The sequence below is a fragment of the Dendropsophus ebraccatus genome, chromosome 8 (genome assembly GCF_027789765.1).
Source record: "Dendropsophus ebraccatus isolate aDenEbr1 chromosome 8, aDenEbr1.pat, whole genome shotgun sequence".
In the NCBI taxonomy this organism is placed as follows: domain Eukaryota; kingdom Metazoa; phylum Chordata; class Amphibia; order Anura; family Hylidae; genus Dendropsophus; species Dendropsophus ebraccatus.
The window spans coordinates 115,697,136-115,719,282 of NC_091461.1; the positions used below are offsets into that span (position 1 = coordinate 115,697,136).

General features: G+C 42.5%; 1 long non-coding RNA gene across 2 annotated transcripts in view; it reads right to left on the minus strand.

The window, feature by feature from the left end:
- Positions 1-22,147, minus strand: part of LOC138798848 (uncharacterized) — a 56,065-nt gene that overhangs the window by 28,528 nt on the left and 5,390 nt on the right. For both annotated transcript variants that reach the window (XR_011364187.1, XR_011364188.1), the window contains exons 2-3: positions 6,838-6,890; positions 4,674-4,793 (exon numbers count right to left, since the gene is read on the minus strand). This is a non-coding gene — a long non-coding RNA (uncharacterized lncRNA). The remainder of the gene's footprint in view (positions 1-4,673; positions 4,794-6,837; positions 6,891-22,147) is intronic.

Below are 22,147 nucleotides of genomic sequence, written 5' to 3' on the forward strand. Positions count from 1 at the left end.
AGGCTAAAACAAAACATAGGGCACACCATAGCGTGAAAACAATTTAATAATAGAAGGATGTAAGTGAGCTCAGATTAGACTCACCTATGGATGTTACGCTAAGAGCACAACATCTAGTAGAGCATGAAAGACACTCAAGCAGTCGTGCTCCTAGGTAGGCCGGAATCTGTGGCAACGAGAAGCCAGGTAATGGAAGTATCCTATACGGTGCTAAAGAGTGGTAGGCCCAGAGAGGAGATGGAGTATCCGCCGCTTTATGGTGCCACAGGCTCAGAAGGATGTATATAAACAAGTTTTTTTATTGCGATCTCGAACAATGTTGTTTCGGGGTTTCTTAGACCCCTTTTCAAGTTTAAGAGACATCATGACACCATACTAAGGACAGAAGCTGTCAAACCAACCTGATATGTTTCTACGAAGAGGTGAGTAGAAGCCTGGATGGGGGCGCAGCTGTGGATATCGTGTACCTGGATTTTGCTAAAGCGTTTGACACAGTTCCTCATGGACGTCTGATGGGTAAGTTAAAGTCTATCGGTTTGGAAAGTTTAATGTGTAACTGGATTGAAAACTGGCTTAATAATCGTACCCAGAGAGTGGTGGTCAATGATTCCTACTCCCAATGGTCCCCGGTAATAAGTGGTGTACCCCAAGGGTCAGTACTGGGCCCTCTTCTGTTTAATTTGTTTATTAATGATATTGAGAATGGAATTAACAGCAATGTTTCTATCTTTGCAGATGACACCAAGCTTTGTAGTACAGTACAGTCTATGGAAGATGTGCAGATGTTACAGGATGACTTAGACACACTGAGTGTTTGGGCGTCCACTTGGCAAATGAGGTTCAATGTGGATAAATGTAAAGTTATGCACCTGGGTACTAATAACCCACATGCATCATATGTCCTGGGGGGAGTTACTCTGGGAGAGTCACTGATGGAGAAGGATCTGGGTATACTTGTAGATAATAGACTACAGAACAGCACACAATGTCAGTCAGCTGCTTCTAAGGCCAGCAGGATATTGTCATGTATATAACAGGCATGGACTCACGGGACAGGGATATAATATTACCGCTTTATAAAGCTTTGGTGCGGCCCCATCTGGAGTGTGCCGTCCAGTTTTGGAACCCGATTCATAAAAAGGATGTTCTAGAGCTGGAGAGGGTACAAAGACGGGCAACTAAACTAATAAGGGGAATGGAGCATCTTAGTTATGAGGAGAGATTAAAAGAATTACATTTGTTTAGTCTGGAGAAGAGATGTTTAAGGGGAGATATGATTAACTTATTTAAATATATAAATGGCCCCTACAAGACATATGGGGAAAAGATCTTCCAGGTAAAACCCCCTCAAAGGACAAGAGGGCACTGCCTCCGCCCGGAGAAAAAAAGGTTCAATCTCCGGAGGCGACAAGTCTTCTTTACAATGAGAACTGTGAATCTGTGGAACAGTCTACCACAGGATCTGGTCACAGCAAAAACAGTAGAGGGCTTCAAAACCGGCCTAGACAAGTTCTTAGACCAAAATAATATAAATGCATATGTATAGAACCTATCACCCCTCCCCCTTCCCTGTATCCATCCCCTCCTTGGTTGAACTTGATGGACATGTGTCTTTTTTCAACCGTATTAACTATGTAAACTAGAGTGGAGTGGAATAGTGGTAGTACTTTTTAGTCATTCAGTAGTCATTCCGATAAGCCCCCTATCAATTCTTCTCTCCTATGACGATACTTGTCTGGGAAGAAATGGAGAAGTTACATGTTAATGAAGTCATCCAAAACATATCTAATAGGTAGGACCAGCTTAAAAGAGATGGCTGATGCTAAGAAGGAAGGGCTATCTTATTGTGATCTTTGATATGGAGTTTCATCCTCTCGATATAAACCACAACTCTAAAGGAAGTCAACTGTCTATAGAATATGCAGGGAAAGGGTCAATGGAGCCTTGGTTGCCAGTCTCAAAATATGGGAACAACCAGATATCCCTCCAGGGAGGAAAAACCTGTTACCAAGGAGTGCCTCGCAGTGGGGACATCACCAACCCTCCCTGATACGTAGCCCCTTAAGTTCGACTCGGTTGCGAGTATTGGGACACAAATAGGGAAATACCAGGGTGACCCCTTTTGCGTCAAAGTCTAACTCAATTGTGAGTATTGCAATGTGACAAGGGAAATACTAAAGCCAGGCATCCATCCACAGACAGCTGTTTTGGGGTATTTGCCCCTCATCAGTGTTGAGCAAGATTTTGGCTAACTGGGGCATTGAAAAATAGACCAACAAAACACAACAATCACTGAGCTCAGGGAGATCAGCAACTGTTCAACTGTCTGTAGAGTAAGAAAACAGAAGTAGATCATTCAAGTTTTAGTAAGTCAAGATTGTAGTAGAGTGATTGTTAGTTAATATCTAATTGTCGTCTACGGCTTCTGGCAGTCTACGGCTCCTTACGCAATTTTAATTCCATGTGCCCATTAACATACATTGTTAAAGTTGTGAAATTAAGGTCGATACATTTTTATTGGCCAACGGCGATGGCGTGATTTACGATAATAGGTTTAGTAACGTCGTAGGTTTAATATGAATGCATTTTCAATGGATGAAAATTACAGTGAAATAATTCCGATCGATACAAGAAGGTGAAACGCGGATCGTTGGCCTTAATCGGAAAGCTTTTAAAAAGAGCAACTTTAGGGTCAAGCGAGCGAGCCATCAATACTGTTATACAGCTCAACCTTAGCTTTACCTAGAACACAGTAATTGCCGTGTCATTAACATTGTGTTAGATTTATGTAACCTCTGGCAGTATCACTATTTTCCAGACCTGAAATATTGGAATCATTTCTCCAGTATCTGAAGAGCAATAAATCTTGGGATCTGTGATAGATCACTTTAAGGCAAGCATTTCCCATTGGAAGCAGAAAGTCTCAATAGGCAGCACTCATCATCTCCGTAATGATGACTTCAACTGTACGGTTACCAAAATCTGCCCCAAAGGGGAGGGAGGGGGGGTCGGAGCGAGCCAAAATACATACTTTTGATTTGTTACCGATTCACTTGGCATAATTGACCAAATATTTTATTCCTTGCCAGACACTATAAGATACGATGTTCTTATGACACATCCATTAAAAGTGTTTTTGGATAGCGTCCATTTCATACCTTTCGACTCACATCAAAGAGTAGACTACAAAAGAATTCCTTGTTCAATAAAAAATATATACTACTGCAGAACAAACCCAGCAAAAATACTTCCAATTTTTTAAAAAAAAAAAAAAAAAAAGTATAGATTTTTCGAAAGCCAGGGAACATAATCAAATAAATTCATATATATATATATATATATATATATATATATATATATATATACGATATAGACAGTACGTAACTATGACAGTAGCGTCGCAGTGTCCCAGGTCCGGGTCGCCGTCTCTTTACTAATCACAGGACATAAATTGCTTTGAGCTCCCGGGGAACTTCCAGATGGAAAATTTAAGGACTCTTATTGAAAATGTTTTTTTTTTTTTTTTCCCTACGAAATAATAAAAGGGATGATAAAAGTGAGTGTAACGTATGGCGTGCGTCTCTGTGATTTTATAGGAAATGGACTGGTTTTTATTTTGTCTGTTATCATTTCCAAAGCTTTGATTACAAGGAGGAATAAACTCTTAGATCTTATTCGGTACAAATGTGAAAATTGTATTGTTAAAAAAAAAAAAATTGTGGAATTACCTGACATCATATCTTACATTCTTTACTTTGATAACTTCTATAAAAACAATGTAGATACGGCTATGCTCACATTACATGCCTTCCCTTGTATGCCATGTATCTATAATGTCCGCTCCTCTTGCCACCATATATTGAGATAAATCTTTTTAATTTTTTTCAGATAGGAATACTAACTAACCGGCAAAACTATGTATAATACCAGTGTTTTTTTTCCCATTTCTCTTATTCTTCCACCATAGAACAAGCCCCCATTTTTTATCACAGCATCTGGCTTGATAATAGTTTCCTCCCTTCCTTTGTCTATGCTAGACTATAAGCAGTGTACATGGACCCTATAGAGATATACAAATAGACCCCATATGTCTCCTTAGCGCAGAGCCACACAGCCCCCAACAGTCCACATTGTGCTGGGACAATACCAGGAACTGGCCTGCAAAGTGAATGGGGAATATATAGGCTGTGCCCAAAAGTGGTCATCCTGGGCATGTGGGGGTAAAAGGTGGAGTCACGGTTATTTGTGCCTGAGGGCTTCATGCTTGACCCCCATCAGTGGTGTAGATTAGTGATGAGTGAAATATTCGAATATTAGATATTTGTACGAATATCTCCCGAATATTCGAATATTGGATCGAATATTCAATCCCATTAAAGTTAATGGGAACAAGTATTTGATTATTGAAAAACATCTAATCGACCACTTGGAGGTAAAAAAAACGGAAGCTGGGGGATTTAAACGCTTATCGAATTTTTATGGAATATTCGGCAAACTATTCGATAATATTCAATAGATCGAATACCTTACTATTCGATCGAATATCTATTCGATCGAACAGTATTCGCTCATCACTAGTGTAGATGGTAATTTCCCCCGGGGTACACCCTGATATGGGGTCAGACTGGATATGAGGATAAGGAGTGGTAAGCACAAGAGACATAGAGACATACCCATTGGTAGGAATGCCAAAAAGGGTGATCTAGTGAGAGAAGTGTTCAATCTCCGTCCTTCCAGACAGTTAGGTCCTGAATTCTGGAAACGCCTGGAGCATACATGCCCCTCGATCCATTCTGTGGAGGATAATGATAAAAGGACTTTAGGTGAATGTGAACAAGGATATGTGGTTGTGTCGGGGGCCCTCTGTTCTTCAGGCCGGGCCTAGACTCCTTGTGGCTGCCAAATCACCACGCTCAGGACCATTTCCTGTGTCTACACCAATGTCTCTGGACAGGTAGCCAACAGTACGCACCCCTCAGGGGGGGGGGGGGACTTTGGACAAGAGCTACCCCCCCCAAAAGGTTGGAGCAAACTTATATGGACCCCGTAGGTCTCCCTTGCTCCCGTCACCTAGAGGCGATAATTGGATTGTTGCAATATATGTCCTACTGCTTAAGGCTGCGTTCACACTACGTATATTTCAGTCAGTATATGTATATTTCAGTCAGTATATTTCAGTCAGTATTGCAACCAAAACCAGGAGTGGATTAAAAACACACAAAGGATCTGTCCACACAATGTTGTAATTGAGTGGATGGCCGCCATTTAATGGCAAATATTTGCTGTTATTTTAGAACAACGGCTGTTGTATTGAAATAATGGCCGTTATTTACCGTTATATGGCGGCCATCCACTCAATTTCAACATTGTGTGAACAGATCCTTTCTGTGTTTTTAATCCACTCCTGGTTTTGGTTGCTATGAGGACCACAATACTGACTGAAATATACCGACTGAAATATACGTAGTGTGAACGCAGCCTAAGGTGCAAATAAGCACTGTATATGTATTGCTTTTGTATTGCTCATTCCCATTCACTCCCATTCCACTAAAAAAGGCAATCTATAGCTTAAAGGGTACTCCAAAATTTTTTTCTCTTTCAAATCAACATGTGTTAGAAAGTTATATAGATTTGTAATACTTCTGTTTATAAATCTCTAGCCTTCCAGTACTTATCAGCTGCTGTCTGTCCTGCGGGAAGTGGTGTAGTCTTTCCAGTCTGACACAGTGCTTTCTGCTGCCACCTCTGTCCATGTCAGGAAGTGTCCAAAGCAGAAGAGGTTTTCTATGGGGATTTGCTGCTGCTCTGGACAGTTCACATGGACAGAGGTGGCAGCAGAGAGCACTGTGTCAGACTAGAAAGAATACACCACTTCCTGCAGGGCATACAGCAGCGGATAAGTACGGGAAAACTAAAGAATTTTAAATAGAAATATATTACAACTGTATGCAACTTTCTGACGCCAGTTTATTTGGGGGGGGGGGGATATCTCCAGAGTGCCCATTTAAAGGGGTAGTGTGGCGCTAAACAATTATTCACAAAATAACACACATTACAAAGTTATACAACCGCGATTGGCTGAGCATAATGGCAGAGGGGGGCTGGCACGAGGGACGGATGGTGCGGTTCGGCCGGCTGCCCGAAGATGACATCATTGTCCCAAGATGGTGGACGGGGGTCGACACGAATCAGGTGAGTATAGTACATCACACGTCCGGGTCTGGCGTGGGTGGGGGGAAACACGGGGAAGGGGGCCATTCACATACATAACATACATTACAAGTTGTATAACTTTGTAAAGTGTGTTATTTTTGGTGAATAATTGTTTAGCGCTGCACTACCCCTTTAATGGAGAATGGCATAGATGGGAAGGTTGATTTAAAGATTTTTTTTCTTTTACTCGGAGTTCTTCTTTAATGTACAGCGCAACTCTTTTGCATAGACTCTATCTGGTATTGCGGGTCAGCCACATTCCCCTGCATAAGGCTGAGCTGCAATGCCGCACCCTACCACAGACAAGAGTGGCGCTCTTTCCATAGAAAAGTTGCCAGGGTTTTCAAATCTCCTTCTGGATGTCAGTAGCCTGGAATAAAATACATCATCATTCAAGTTCAAGTCAGAGCTGTGGATCAGAGACGAACAAATTGTTTAAAATAAGAAACAACTGAATCCAATAAATCAGCGCCGACAATCAATAACAATTATGATATCCACTCGTGTGACTCTCAGCGCCGATCCTGGTAACAACGGGGAAGGGTAAAGACGGAGAAGCGGGAGATATCTAACACATGCCATGTATAATCCGACGGATCAAAAGCAGAAAAATCCCAGAATTACCTGGATAATATGGTCAGCTTGTTATTCCCTCCAGAGTAGGGATCGACTGTATTCTATAGGAAGGGATAGAGAACATTTATTAGGATGGATGGGGGGATTAGCCAAAGCAAGAAAAATCTGACTCTTCATTTTTTCCCTCCTTTAGGGAACAATGTATCATATCCATAAATCTCATAAAGTTCAGGCCTCTTAAGAAACTCTTCTGCGTAGCTCTTTGTTTCTGCCGTTAACCCTTTCTCGTCTGCCATATTCTGCGTTATTAGCGTATCGTTTTATCTCCGTCTTGTGTTTTAGCAAAGGCCCCCGTTCCCACTGAGCAAAGGTAGCGGAATTCCGCTACCTTTCCTCAGTGGGAACGGGACCTAAGGCTGAAAAAAAGGATAAAACTCTGAGGCATATAGGGAGAGATTTATCAACCATGGTTTAAAGTGAAACTGGCCCAGTTGCCCCTAGCAACCAATCAGATTCCACCTTTCAATTTCCAAAGAGTCTGTGAGGAATGAAAGGTGGAATCTGATTGGTTGCTAGGGGCAACTGAGCCAGTTTCTATATATATATATATATATGTATTTATATTTCCTTCCCCTCCCTACTGTAAGTGATAAGAGGAGCAAAAAAAAAAAAAAAAATATTCCTGTGTATGGATATAGGTGACTGGACTCCTTAAAATAAAAGATACAACCCCATGTAATACACAACAGCTGCTGCAGAACCTCTTTTTGATCATCACAGTGTATTATATATTAAGAAGCTGGCTTTGATGTGTATTATAATGTTCTGCAGCAGCTGAGGTGTATTATGAGGTTCAAAGGCAGCTGAGGTGTATTATGATGTTCTGCAGCAGCTGAGGTGTATGATGAGGTTCTGCAGCAGCTGAGGTGTATTATGATGTTCTGCAGCAGCTGCGGTGTGTATTATGATGTTCTGCAGCAGCTGAGGTGTATTATGATGTTCTGCAGCAGCTGAGGTGTAATATGACGTTTTGCGGCAGCTGAGGTGTATGATGAGGTTCTGCAGCAGCTGAGGTGTATTATGATGTTCTGCAGCAGCTGAGGTGTATTATGATGTTCTGCAGCAGCTGAGGTGTATGATGAGGTTCTGCAGCAGCTGAGGTGTATTATGATGTTCTGCAGCAGCTGTGGTGTGTATTATGATGTTCTGCAGCAGCTGAGGTGTATGATGAGGTTCTGCAGAAGCTGAGGTGTATGATGAGGTTCTGCAGCAGCTGAGGTGTATGATGAGGTTCTGCAGCAGCTGAGGTGTAGTGTGATGTTCTGCAGCAGCTGAGGTGTATGATGAGGTTCTGCAGCAGCTGAGGTGTATGATGAGGTTCTGCAGCAGCTGAGGTGTAGTGTGATGTTCTGCAGCAGCTGAGGTGTATTATGAGGTTCTGCAGCAGCTAAGGTGTATGATGATGTTCTGCAGCAGCTGAGGTGTGTAGTATGAGGTTCTGCAGCAGCTGAGGTGTATTATGAGGTTCTGCAGCAGCTGCAGTGTGTATTATGATGTTCTGCAGCAGCTGAGGTGTAGTATGATGTTCTGCAGCAGCTGAGGTGTAGTATGATGTTCTGCAGCAGCTGAGATGTAGTATGATGTTCTGCAGCAGCTGAGGTGTATTATGATGTTCTGCAGCAGCTGAGGTGTATTATGATGTTCTGCAGCAGCTGAGGTGTATGATGAGGTTCTGCAGCAGCTGAGGTGTATTATGAGGTTCTGCAGCAGCTGAGGTGTATTATCATGTTGTACAGTGTCTGGGACTTGGTACTCTATAATACATCCTCATTATTACACAGCTCCCACTTATATCGATGACATTGCCCATGGCCAAAAGGTTCTGACCTCTACAACCTCATTGTTTCCTAATCTTCTCTGTTTCCCACCAGTCTCCACCACCTCAGCCCTATTACCCACCAGTCTCCACCACCTCAGCCCTATTACCCACCAGTCTCCACCACCTCAGCCCTATTACCCACCAGTCTCCACCACCTCAGCCCTATTACCCACCAGTCTCCACCACCTCAGCCCTATTACCCACCAGTCTCCACCACCTCAGCCAGGGGCGGGCTGGGCCGGGGGGCAGGGTGGCATCTGCCCCCCGGGCCGGCCTTCCCCAGTACATTACAGGGCCGCACTGAGGCTGCTTACCGCCCCAGCGCTCTCCTCTCTGCCTGTGCTGCAGGGCCGCTCTGTGATGCCAGTTGCAGCTGAAGCTGCTCCCCGCCCCCGTTAAGCCCCGCCCCCGTTAAGCCCCGCCCCCTGTGTACCTCCCATGTTCCTCCTGGCCCGGGACTTCCTGTATTACACAGTGTGGAGAGGAGGAGGCTGGCTGCTAACCTCCAGCTCCAGGCTCCTGCTCCCTGACCATCCTCCTCCTGTCCTGCTCTCTGCTCAGCAGCTATAATGCAGGTACTTCGGGTTGTAGATAGGAGGGAGGTCGGGACAGAGAGGAGAGGGCTGTCTGCTGGGCTGGGCTGACAGAGGCAAACACACACACACTAGCATCTGTTCCCCCAACCCCCTGTACCTGCTGCCCTTTACCTTCTATAGCTGCACCCTCTTCCACAGGCTGCATTGCCCCTCTGCACCTGTAGTTGATATGTACCTCCTAAGGCTGCTGTGTGAGCCTTCCCCCCAGACTGCTGTGTTCTCCTTTTCAGGCTGCTTTGCCTCTCCCCCCCCCCCCCCCCCCCCACACACACACACACTTCAGACTGCTGTGCCCCCCCGTCAGGCTGCTGTGCCCCCCCCCCCTTCAGGCTGCGGTCCCCCCCCCCTTTTCAGGCTGCTTTGCCCCCCCCCCCCCACACACACACATTTCAGACTGCTGTGCCCCCACACACAGAATGATACACACTCATAGAGAACAATATACGGTCATACAGAACCATACAGAACAAAACGCACCCATACAGAACAATACGCACCCATACAGAACAATACGCACCCATACAGAACAATACGCACCCATACAGGACAATACGCACCCATACAGAACAATACGCACCCATACAGGACAATACGCACCCATACAGAACAATATACACCCATACAGGACAATACGCACCCATACAGAACAATATGCACCCATACAGAACAATATACACCCATACAGAACAATATACACCCATACAGGACAATACGCACCCATACAGAACAATATACACCCATACAGAACAATATACACCCATACAGAACAATACGCACTCATACAGAACAATATACACCCATACAGAACAATATACACCTATACAGAACAATATACACCCATACAGAACAATATACACCCATACAGAACAATATACACCTGTACAGAACCATACAGAACAATATACACCTATAAAGAACAATATACACCCATACAGAACAATTTACACTCATACAGAACCATACAGAACCATATACACCCATACAGAACATACAGTACAATATACACCCATACAGAACAATATACACCTGTACAGAACAAAACGCACCCATACAGAACAAAACGCACCCATACAGAACAATATACACCCATACAGAACAATATACACCCATACAGAACAATACGCACTCATACATAACAATATACACCCATACAAAACAATACGCACTCATACAGAACCATACAGAACAATATACACCCATACAGAACAATATACACCTATACAGAACAATATACACCTATACAGAACAATATACACCCATACAGAACAATATACACCCATACAGAACAATTTACACTCATACAGAACCATACACACCCATACAGAACATTATACACCTGTACAGAACCATACAGCACAATATACACCCATACAGAACAATATACATCTATACAGAACAATATACACCTATACAGAACCATACAGTACAATACACACCTATACAGAACAATATACACCCATACAGAACAATATACACCCATACAGAACAATATACACCTGTACAGAACCATACAGAACAATATACACCTATACAGAACAATATACACCTATACAGAACAATATACACCCATACAGAACAATTTACACTCATACAGAACAATATACACCCATACAGAACAATACGCACCCATACAGAACAATATGCACCCATACAGAATATACACCCATAAAGAACCATGCAGAACAATTTACACCCATGCAGAACAATATACACCCATACAGAACCATACAGTACAATATACACCCATACAGAACCATACAGTACAATACACACCCATACAGAACCATACAGTACAATATACACCCATACAGAACCATACAGTACAATACACACCCATACAGAACAATACGCACTCATACAGAACCATACAGTACAATATACACCCATACAGAACCATACAGTACAATATACACCCATACAGAGCAATATACACCCATACAGAACAATATACACCCATACAGAACAATATACACCCATACAGAACAATACGCACTCATACAGAACAATACGCACTCATACAGAACAATATACACCCATACAGAACAATATACACCAATACAGAACCATACAGTACCATATACACCCATACAGAACCATACAGTACAATATACACTCATACAGAACAATATACACCCATACAGAACAATTTTTTACTCAAACAGAACCATACAGAACAATATACACCCATACAGAACAATATACACCAATACAGAACAATATACACCCATACAGAACCATACAGTGCAATATACACCCATACAGTACAATATACACACATACAGAACAATACTCACCCATACAGAACAATATACACCCATACAGAACCATACAGAACAATATACACTCATACATAACAATATACACCGATACAGAACAATATACACCCATACAGAACAATTTACACTCATACAGAACCATACAGAACAATATACACCCATACAGCACAATATACACCCATACAGAACAATTTACACTCATACAGAACTATATACACCCATACAGAACATACAGTACAATATACACCCATACAGAACAATATACACCTGTACAGAACCATACAGAACAATATACACCCATACAGAACAATATACACCTATACAGAACAATATACACCTGTACAGAACCATACAGAACAATATACACCCATACAGAACAATATACACCTATACAGAACAATATACACCTGTACAGAACCATACAGAACAATATACACCCATACAGAACAATATACACCTATACAGAACAATATACACCCATACAGAACAATTTACACTCATACAGAACAATATACACCCATACAGAACAATATACACCAATACAGAACAATATACACCCATACAGAATAAACACCCATAAAGAACCATGCAGAACAATTTACACCCATGCAGAACAATATACACCCATACAGAACCATACAGTACAATATACACCCATACAGAACCATACAGTACAATACACACCCATACAGAACCATACAGTACAATATACACCCATACAGAACCATACAGTACAATATACACCCATACAGAACCATACAGTACAATACACACCCATACAGAACAATACGCACTCATACACACCATACAGTACAATATACACCCATACAGAACCATACAGTACAATATACACACATACAGAACAATACTCACCCATACAGAACCATACAGAACAATATACACCCATACAGAACAATATACACCAATACAGAACAATATACACCCATACAGAACAATATACACCAATACAGAACAATATACACCCATACAGAACAATTTACACTCATACAGAACCATACAGTACTATATACACCCATACAGAACATACAGTACAATATACACCCATACAGAACCATATACACCCATACAGAACAATATACACCCATACAGAACCATACAGAACAATATACACCCATACAGAACCATACAGTACAATATACACCCATACAGTGCAATATACACCCATACAGAACCATATACACCCATACAGAACCATACAGAACAATATACACCTATACAGAACAATATACACCCATACAGAACCATACAGTACAATATACACCCACACAGAACATACAGTACAATATACACCCATACAGAACATACAGTACAATATACACCCATACAGAACCATACAGTACAATATACACTCATACAATACAATATACACCCATACAGAGCCATACAGTACAATATACACCCATACAGAACCATACAGTACGATATACACCCATACAGAGCCATACAGTACAATATACACCCATACAGAACAATACGCACTCATACAGAACCATACAGTGCAATATACACCCATACAGAACCATACAGTACAATATACACCCATACAGTACAATATACACACATACAGAACAATACTCACCCATACAGAACCATACAGAACAATATACACTCATACAGAACAATATATACCAATACAGAACAATATACACCCATACAGAACAATTTACACTCATACAGAACCATACAGTACAATATACACCCATACAGAACAATACGCACCCATACAGAACCATACAGAACAATATACACCCATACAGAACAATATACACCAATACAGAACAATATACACCTATACAAAACCATACAGAACAATATACAGTACACCTATACAGAACCATACAGTACAATATACACCCATACAGAACAATATACACCTATACAGAACAATATACACCCGTACAGAACCATACAGTACAATATACACCCATACAGAACCATACAGTACAATACACACCCATACAGAACCATACAGTACAATATACACCCATACAGAACAATACGCACTCATACAGAACAATATGCACCCATACAGAACCATACAGTGCAATATACACCCATACAGAACAATATACACCCATACAGTACAATATACACCCATACAGAACCATATACACCCATACAGAACAATATACACCCATACAAAACTATACGCACTCATACAGAACAATATGCACCCATACAGAACAATATATACCCATACAGAACAATATATACCCATACAGAACAATATACACCCATACAGAACCATACAGTACAATATACACCCATACAGAACCATACAGTGCAATATACACCCATACAGAACCATATACACCCATACAGAACAATATACACCCATACAGAACCATACAGAACAATATACACCCATACAGAACCATACAGTGCAATATACACCCATACAGAACAATACGCACTCATACAGAACAATATACACATTTTGTAGGGTATTTTGGAGCATATTATATAGTAGTCAGTATGTTGGAGGTCACCCAGCTTTCCCAGCATCTTGTAGTCAGTAAAATGGAGGTCACCCAGCTTCCCCAATATCTTTCACTCAGTATAATATGGTCATCCAGCTTTCCCACCATTTTATACTCAGTATATTATGGTCACCCAGCTTTCCCACAATCTTATACTCAGTAAGATGGAGGTCACCCAGCTTTCCCACAATCTTATACTCAGTAAGATGGAGGTCACCCAGCTTTCCCACCATCTTATACTCAGTGGCTGGTAGCCTCGGGGAGCTGCATAGTAAATCTATACTGTGCAGCTGAAAACCATATCACCACAATTGTGCTAATTGGTTCCCTTTAAGGAGCACTCCAGCCCTTACCTATTATTACCCACCCCACATCAGTGTAGGGACGGTAGATGGCACCCCGGGCCTGTACTTCTGCCAGCGGCGATGTTCCAACAATTCGGGTAACGTCTCCTTCCCTTCTGGTCATTTGTGACAGGGAATTCCTACTGCTCTGTGTGAAGGGGCCAGAAGTCACCTTGTCAATGTAAGTCTATGGGACTATGGTTCCGTGTCAGCGCTGAGCCGTCCCATATACTTATACAGTAAAGAGATCCCCGACCCCGTCACAGCGAGCAGGAGGAATTCCCTGTTTACAAATGACTGGAAGGGCTGAATGTGTTATCCGAAGTGTGAGAACATTGCCGCTGGAGGAAGTATTGGAGTGGGTGGCATCTACCTTCCCTGCACTGATGTGGGGAGTGTAATAAGTGAGGGCCTAGAGTGGTCCTTGAAGGATGGGCCGCTAGCCGGCTACTCATGGGCCAGTGCTGTGTGCTTGCCCCCCAGGCTAAAATTTGCCAGCCAGCCCCTGACCTCAGCCCTATTACCCACCAGTCTCCACCACCTCAGCCCTATTACCCACCAGTCTCCACCACCTCAGCCCTATTACCTATCAGTCTCCACCACCTCAGCCCTATTACTGTACAGTTTTGTAGCAATAAGCAGCTGCACAGCCGCAGTACAGCTCAGCTCTGCTGCATCATCTGCGCACAGTCCCATACTCCCTAATCCATGTCAGCTCTGCTGTTTGCACTTATACTCAGGCCTCTTATCTCGCCCAGCATGGTGGCTGTATAGATAGTACAATTATTTGCTGCATGTGGGGTGGGGACATCTCCATGATGATTGTGTATTCTCCTGGTGTTCACCTCTAATATCAGCTTTTCTGGTTTCTTCCCATAATTTTAAAACTAAGAGATTAGTAGATTTGCTTCAAAATGTCATTAAAGGGGTATTTATGTATTTTCACTCAAATCAGCTGGTCATCTGTTTGTAATTCTTTCCAGTCTGACACAGTGCTCTCTGCTGCCACCTCTGTCCATGTCAGGAACTGTCCAGAGCAGCAGCAAATCCCCATAGAAAACCTCTGCTGCTCTGGACAGTTCCTGACATGGACAGAGGTGGCAGCAGAGATCACTGTGTCAGACTGGAAAGAATACACCACTTCCTGAAGGACATACAGCAGCTGATAAGTACTGGAAGACTGGAGATTTTTAAATAGAAGTAAATTAAAAATCTGTATAACTTTGTAGCACTAGGTGTGGGAGGGGCTTAAATCGTCCGAGTGGCGTATTGTCACGGTTCCTATTACACAGAGCGACGGGCATACCTGTCAGGCCCTTAGTTTCTGGTAGCAGCTGTAACCTACCTGTTAGGCCCTTTATTATCGGTATTATCGGGCCCCCATCGGCCCATGTAATACCACCCTAAGGGTACTATTACACAGGACGATAATCGGCCGAATCGGCCCTATCCGGCCGTTTATCGTTCCGTGTAATAAAGACAACAATCAGCCGATGATCGTTGTCATTGACTGATCGTTGATATAGGTTCTGACCTATAATTGTCGGGCCCCAACCGCGCACCGCTACGTGTAATAGCGGTGCGCGGCCGACGCTGGGGATATGAAAAGAGGAATACATTACCTACCCAGGCTCCAGGGCTCCTCTTTCTCTGTGCATCTCCCCGGATCCCGTGCGCTCAGCTCAGCTGACAGGCCGCTCGGCCGATCACAGACCGGGACTGCCTTGGCCAGTGATCGGCTGAGCGGCCTGTCAGCTGAGACAAGCCACTGTGAAGCTCGAGCGCGCGGGACTCAGGGAGAAGCACAGAGGAAGAGGAGCTCTGCAGCCTGGGTAGGTATGTATACAGTTTAAACAAGGGCTGTAAGGACATCGGTACCGATGTCCATGCAGCCCTTGTTAAACGATTATCAGGCCGTGTAATAGGCCCAGTAAACGAGCACTGATCTAGCAGATCAGCACTAGTTTACAGGTATTATCAGGCCCCATCGTCCTGTGTAATACCACACTAACTCTCTGGCAGAAGACGCAACCTACCTGTCAGGCCCCTTAAGTTTCATCAGCAGCCGCAACCTCTCAGGCTATTTAGTCTCCCTCGCTATCGTTATCGTTTTGAAGGTCATGTTTAAAGAAAACGATCAGCAGAAATCGTGCATGTCGCCTGATCGTTGCCATTAAATATGACCTATTACACCAAACGATTATCGCCTAGAACGACCAGTTATCGGCCACATATGGGCTATAATCTTTGGTGTAATGGCCCTTATAGATGTGAGTTAGTCAATGATCTCAATGTTTCTGCCATGGTCTCTGAAGAGGTAATGGGGGAGATTTATCAAACATGGTGTAAAGTGAAACTGGCTCAATCAGATTCCACCTTTCATTCCTCACAGACTCTTTGGAAAATGAAAGGTGGAATCTGATTGGTTGCTAGGGGCAACTGAGACAGTCTCACTTTACACCATGTTTGATAAATCTCCCCATAATGTGTCTCCTACAGGAGAATGCTAAACTGGCATCCGGTGTCTAATATAGTAGTCTGTGCAATACTCCCTGGACAAAAGAAACTCAGAGTAGCTCTCCTCCGGAAGGGAAGCAGCTGGCTCACTAGTGCCACCTACTGAATCCAGTTTCCTGGTATTGACTTGAGAAAAACTTTGTATATATTTCTGCCATTGTGATGGAGGAGGACCTTGGTCAATGGAGGAGAAAAAAAAACTCTATAGAGGCTTAGAATAGTAGGGTGAAGAGCCGTGCGAGGGGTCAATGTCGCTCACTGCGTAAAGTGGTCATGGTTGAGAGGAGCCCCAAGTTTACTTAAGCGACCCTAGGACTTCTTATTACGCCTTTAGGCTGATGTGAATGATGAATATTGAATACATAATATCCAGGAACACATGAATAAATTACCGTCTCCTCCACCGCCTCCTCCGCCATCCGTGAGCTGAGACAGTAAATCTAAACAGCAATACAAAAGCCTAACAATAACTCTACTCCATACACCTATTCACACCCGTCGCCCCAGACCACACGTCGCTTCTTGTTTTCTTATCTTTCATGTGCAGAGAATATTAGTCGGGAAGTCGGTGAACATCATTAGCGGAAGTTGCGAAAGAGTCCCGCCGAGATGTAAAAATGGAAGAGACATATTCTTTTGTAGGCTGAGATAGCTCCCCGCCGTGCGCTAAACAGACTCGTCTTCTGTAGACTCATACGGGTTATTTTTTTAGTTTACAAGTTATTTAAGACTTCCCATGGCTTGACGGACATCTGTCAGTCAGTGTGTCTGACCGTGGGGTCAAGAGGTCGCGGAGTGTTAGAATTCAGGGCATGTTGAACACTGCATTGTACCTGCTGAATGGCCCCCGCAGCCCTAAGAAAACAAAGACATTGCATTAGCTGTAAAGGGTCTTCTTTATCTGTTTGTCTTTGTGTTCCCTTTCATGCTGTCAATCTCTATTACGTCTCTGTTATATGGTAAAAGTGACGGTTCCGGACCATTGATTGCACGGTAGAACGTGAATTTTGTGTTACTATGATACCGACCCCCCCCCAATCATACATACAATGGGGGAGATTTATCAAACATGGTATAAAGTGGTTGTTAGGGGCGACTGAGCCAGTTTCATTTTATACCATGTTTGATAAATCTCCCCCATGCTGTAAATTAAAACTGGCCCCTAGCAACCAATCAGATTCCACCTTTAATTTTCCAAAGAGCCTGTAAGGAATTAAAGTTGGAATCTGATTGGTTGCTAGGGGAAACTGAGCCAGTTTCACTTTACACCATGGGGGAGATTTATGAAACATGGTGTAAAGTAAAACTGGCCCAGTTGCCCCTAGCAACCAATCAGATTCCACCTTTCATTCCTCACAGACTCTTGGGAAAATGAAAGGTGGAATCTGATTGGTTGCTAGGGGCAACTGAGACAGTTTCACTTTACACCATGTTTGATAAATCTCCCCCAATGTGTTCTCGATAAATGACCACGATAAGGTCGACAGATCCCGCGGACGTAATTTGGTTACTTCGACCCTTATCCGGTTGACAAAAACTAAGTTTAATTTTTAACTTGAGGTTTTGTCGGGTGAATTGCCCTCCCAGCCGCTCATCTATCCCTTTCATTATTTAGCTGATAATTTATTTCCTGCCTCAATAGGAAATTCCAATCTGTGGTACAATATAGTGTTATCAGCATATGTTGAACGAGCAATTGGAAATCAACTGATTACATTGTCCACTTCTGATTGTTTATAATCCAAAGTGTCTGCTCTGGTTTGTTCTAATGAGTAAACGTCCTTTAAGGACATCGGAGGTGTTTGTATGAAGGTGGGTGAGAAACCGAGAGAAAGAGAGAGAAAAATTAAAGGGAAGGGCTTTTTCAGAGAGTCAAGTGTGAGGAGTGAATAGTAAAGAGGGTTGAGGCTGCTGGGAAAAGCTTCAGGCTATGTTCACACTATGTAAAAGAATGGCCGTTGGTGCCATTGGTCGTTGTGGAACTGCCTCTTCTTGTATGGGATCCCGGACGGAGGGTATACACATCGTATGGGATCCCGGACGGGACGCATCAGAACCCTGCGGCTAAAAGATCTCCCGTGCAGAGACCAGCCGTTCCGTGACCCAGCCGGGTCACGGAACGGCCGGTCTCTTCACGTAGTGTGAACATAGCCTCAAAATGGGAAGACTTTGATTGATTATTACAAGGACAGGGGTTAAAGGACATCTCCGGCCTCTGTATTTTTTTTTTTTATTATTTACAGATTTGTGTATTACTTTTATGTAGAAGCGTTAGGTCTTCCAGTACTTATCAGCTGCTGTATGTCCTGCAGAAAGTGGTGCACTTTCCAGTCTGACACAGTGCTCTCTGCTGCCACCTCTGTCCATGTCAGGAACTGTCCAGGGCAGCAGCAAATCCCCATAGAAATCCTCTCCTACCCTGGACAGTTCCTGACATAGACAGAGGTGGCAGCAGAGAGCACTGCATCAGACTGGAAAGAATACATCACTTCTTGCAGCACACACAGTAGCTGATAAGTTGTGAAATAATTGAGATTTTTAAACAGATTTACAAAATCTGCATTACTTTCTGAAATAAGTTTTAAAATATTTTTCCCCTTTAATTCAGTTGACCAGACTTTTAAAACACGAACCAATCAATCAATTAAAATTAATTAGACCCCAGACTTTTAAAGTTATTTAGCTCCCGCCATAACCTTGAAATGAATCAGACTTAAGACCAAATTCTAAAATGAAAAATTGATTTAGAATCTAGACCGAGCCCAACCCAGACCAGACCAGACCAAACAATATACTTTAACTCCAATTCACACCCATAAAACTACTCAGACCACAGACCAGACACCTAAAATATATCAAATCCAGACCACCCAGACCAAGTAGTCATACCCCCACCCACCATCCACCCCCAGCCCATCCCTTAAAGTAATGTGACCTAAAGGTCTGTGGATCAAAAAATAAAATACTTTCCCCACCACCACCACAAACAACCTAACACAAGCTATTTATAATACTGATACCACTGGGTGACTGCTCCTATCGCACCTTCTACACCCTTAGTGAGGGTTCCTTTCCTGTGACCCCTTGTGACCTCTATAATAACGCGTTTTGACCTTGTTTCCTGTCAGTAATAATCAGCTTTTTCACAGGCTTCATGGCTGGAGATTGAGTGTAAGGGTCCGACCATATGGTCTTCAGATTAACACTGAGCAGATGGGGCAGGAGTGACAGGACACGGAACTTCCCTAGTCCCATCATCACTTTGCTCCAGTCATTGAGGATTGGTTGGACGCCCAAAGATCAGGAAATTGATGGCATATTCTTACAATGTCTTCATTATTCTGTGATCTTCTGCATGTTGGCATCTTAAAGGGATTGTCTATCCATCTGCACATAGTTACAATAGAGAAGAGTCCTCCAGTCAGAACGTCCCTCTCTTCTAACTCTACTTACGATGTGCAATTTATGTTACTGGCTACCACATCATATCTAATCTATACTATTCTCTATTAAAGGGGAACTCTAGAGAGAGAGAAAAAATAGTTTTAAAATCAACTGGTGTCAGAAAGTTACACATTTCTAAATTACTTCTATTTAAAAAATCTCCAGTCTTCCAGTACTTATCAGCTGCTGTATGTCCTGCAGGAAGTGGTGTATTCTTTCCAGTCTGACACAGTGCTCTCTGCTGCCACCTCTGTCCATGTCAGGAACTGTCCAGAGCAGGAGAGGTTTACTATGGGGATTTTCTACTGCTCTGGACAGTTCCTGACATGGACAGAGGTGGCAGCAGAGAGCACTTTTTCAGGATGGAAAGAATACACCATTTCCTGCAGGGCATACAGCAGCTGTAAAAAAAATAAAGTTTTAAAAAATGTCCCAAAGCCCCTCCCCCAATAAAAGTGACAATCACCCCGCTTCCCATTTCATACATAAAACACATAAAACTAATAAAGTTAATAAACATATAATATTCCGTAGCGTGCGTAATTGTCCAATCTATTAAAATAAAACAATACTATTCCTGCACTGTGAACGGCGTGAACAAAAAGTGGTAAAAAAAAATGCAGAGATTGCTTTTTTAAAAAATTACATTTTATGTATAAATTTTTTTAATAAAAAGCGATCAATGTGTCTGATTTAGACAAAAGTGTGCCTAATAAAAACTGGAGATCATGGCGCAAAAATTGACACCCCATACGACCCTGTAGGTAAAAAAAGTAAAAGCGCTATAAGAGTCACAATAGGGACATTTTAAATAAACCTATTTGCAAAAAAAATAAGTTTTACTGCTAATAAAAACAGTAAAACGTTAGAAAACCTAGTAAACCTGCATATCGCTGTGTTCAGACCGACCTATAGAATAAAGGAAAAATACCAGAGGAAAACACGAAAACGCAAAAGTGACAATTGGCCCGCTCCTTAAGGGGTTAAGAAATTTTAGATTATTTTATTTTTATTTTTTATTTTTTTTTAAACTTGAGGACAACTCAGGAATTTTCCTATTTCCTGCTGAGTTTCTTCTCTTCTTAGATGAAAGTGCTCTTTACAATGAGCTGTAACAGACAATAGGTTGGACGGAGGACATTAGCATTGAGTACTCCTGTTAGGTAATATGCTTATGGCAAATCTCTGGTCCGTTCACATTATGTTACGGCCTCTGTTATTATGATCCATCCAAGGCTAGGGACATTGTACGGCTACAGACCCTGTGAAACCATTAGGAGTGTACATGTATTGTGGGTAGAAAGCCATGTATGCCGGCCTCGTGTCCTTGTATAGGACTATTGTATAGAAGCCATTAACTTTTGCCTCATATTGTCATTAATAACGGACGCTTGTAACACGTGAGGAAAATGGCCACTGGTATCACTGGTTCTACTGGGAAATACTGGAGACAGGATGAGGGATGGCCGGGACGTGGTATCGGTTTCATCAATGGAGCTGGGACGGGGATGATCTGCTGTCCTATGGATGTAGAATGTTCTCAACGATGGGACAATTACTTTCCTACAGCACTCAGATACAAGTGACTATTAGAGAGAGGATGAGGAAGGAGAGAAGTTACAGTAATAGGGAAATGTTATATGATCTGCAACACAAAGTGTGAATATAACACCCTCAAATAATCCAATTATATGACAGTTAGTATAATATTTATCTATCTATCTATCTATCTATCTATCTATCTATCTCCTATCTATTATCTATCTCCTATCTATTATCTATATCCTATCTATTATCTATC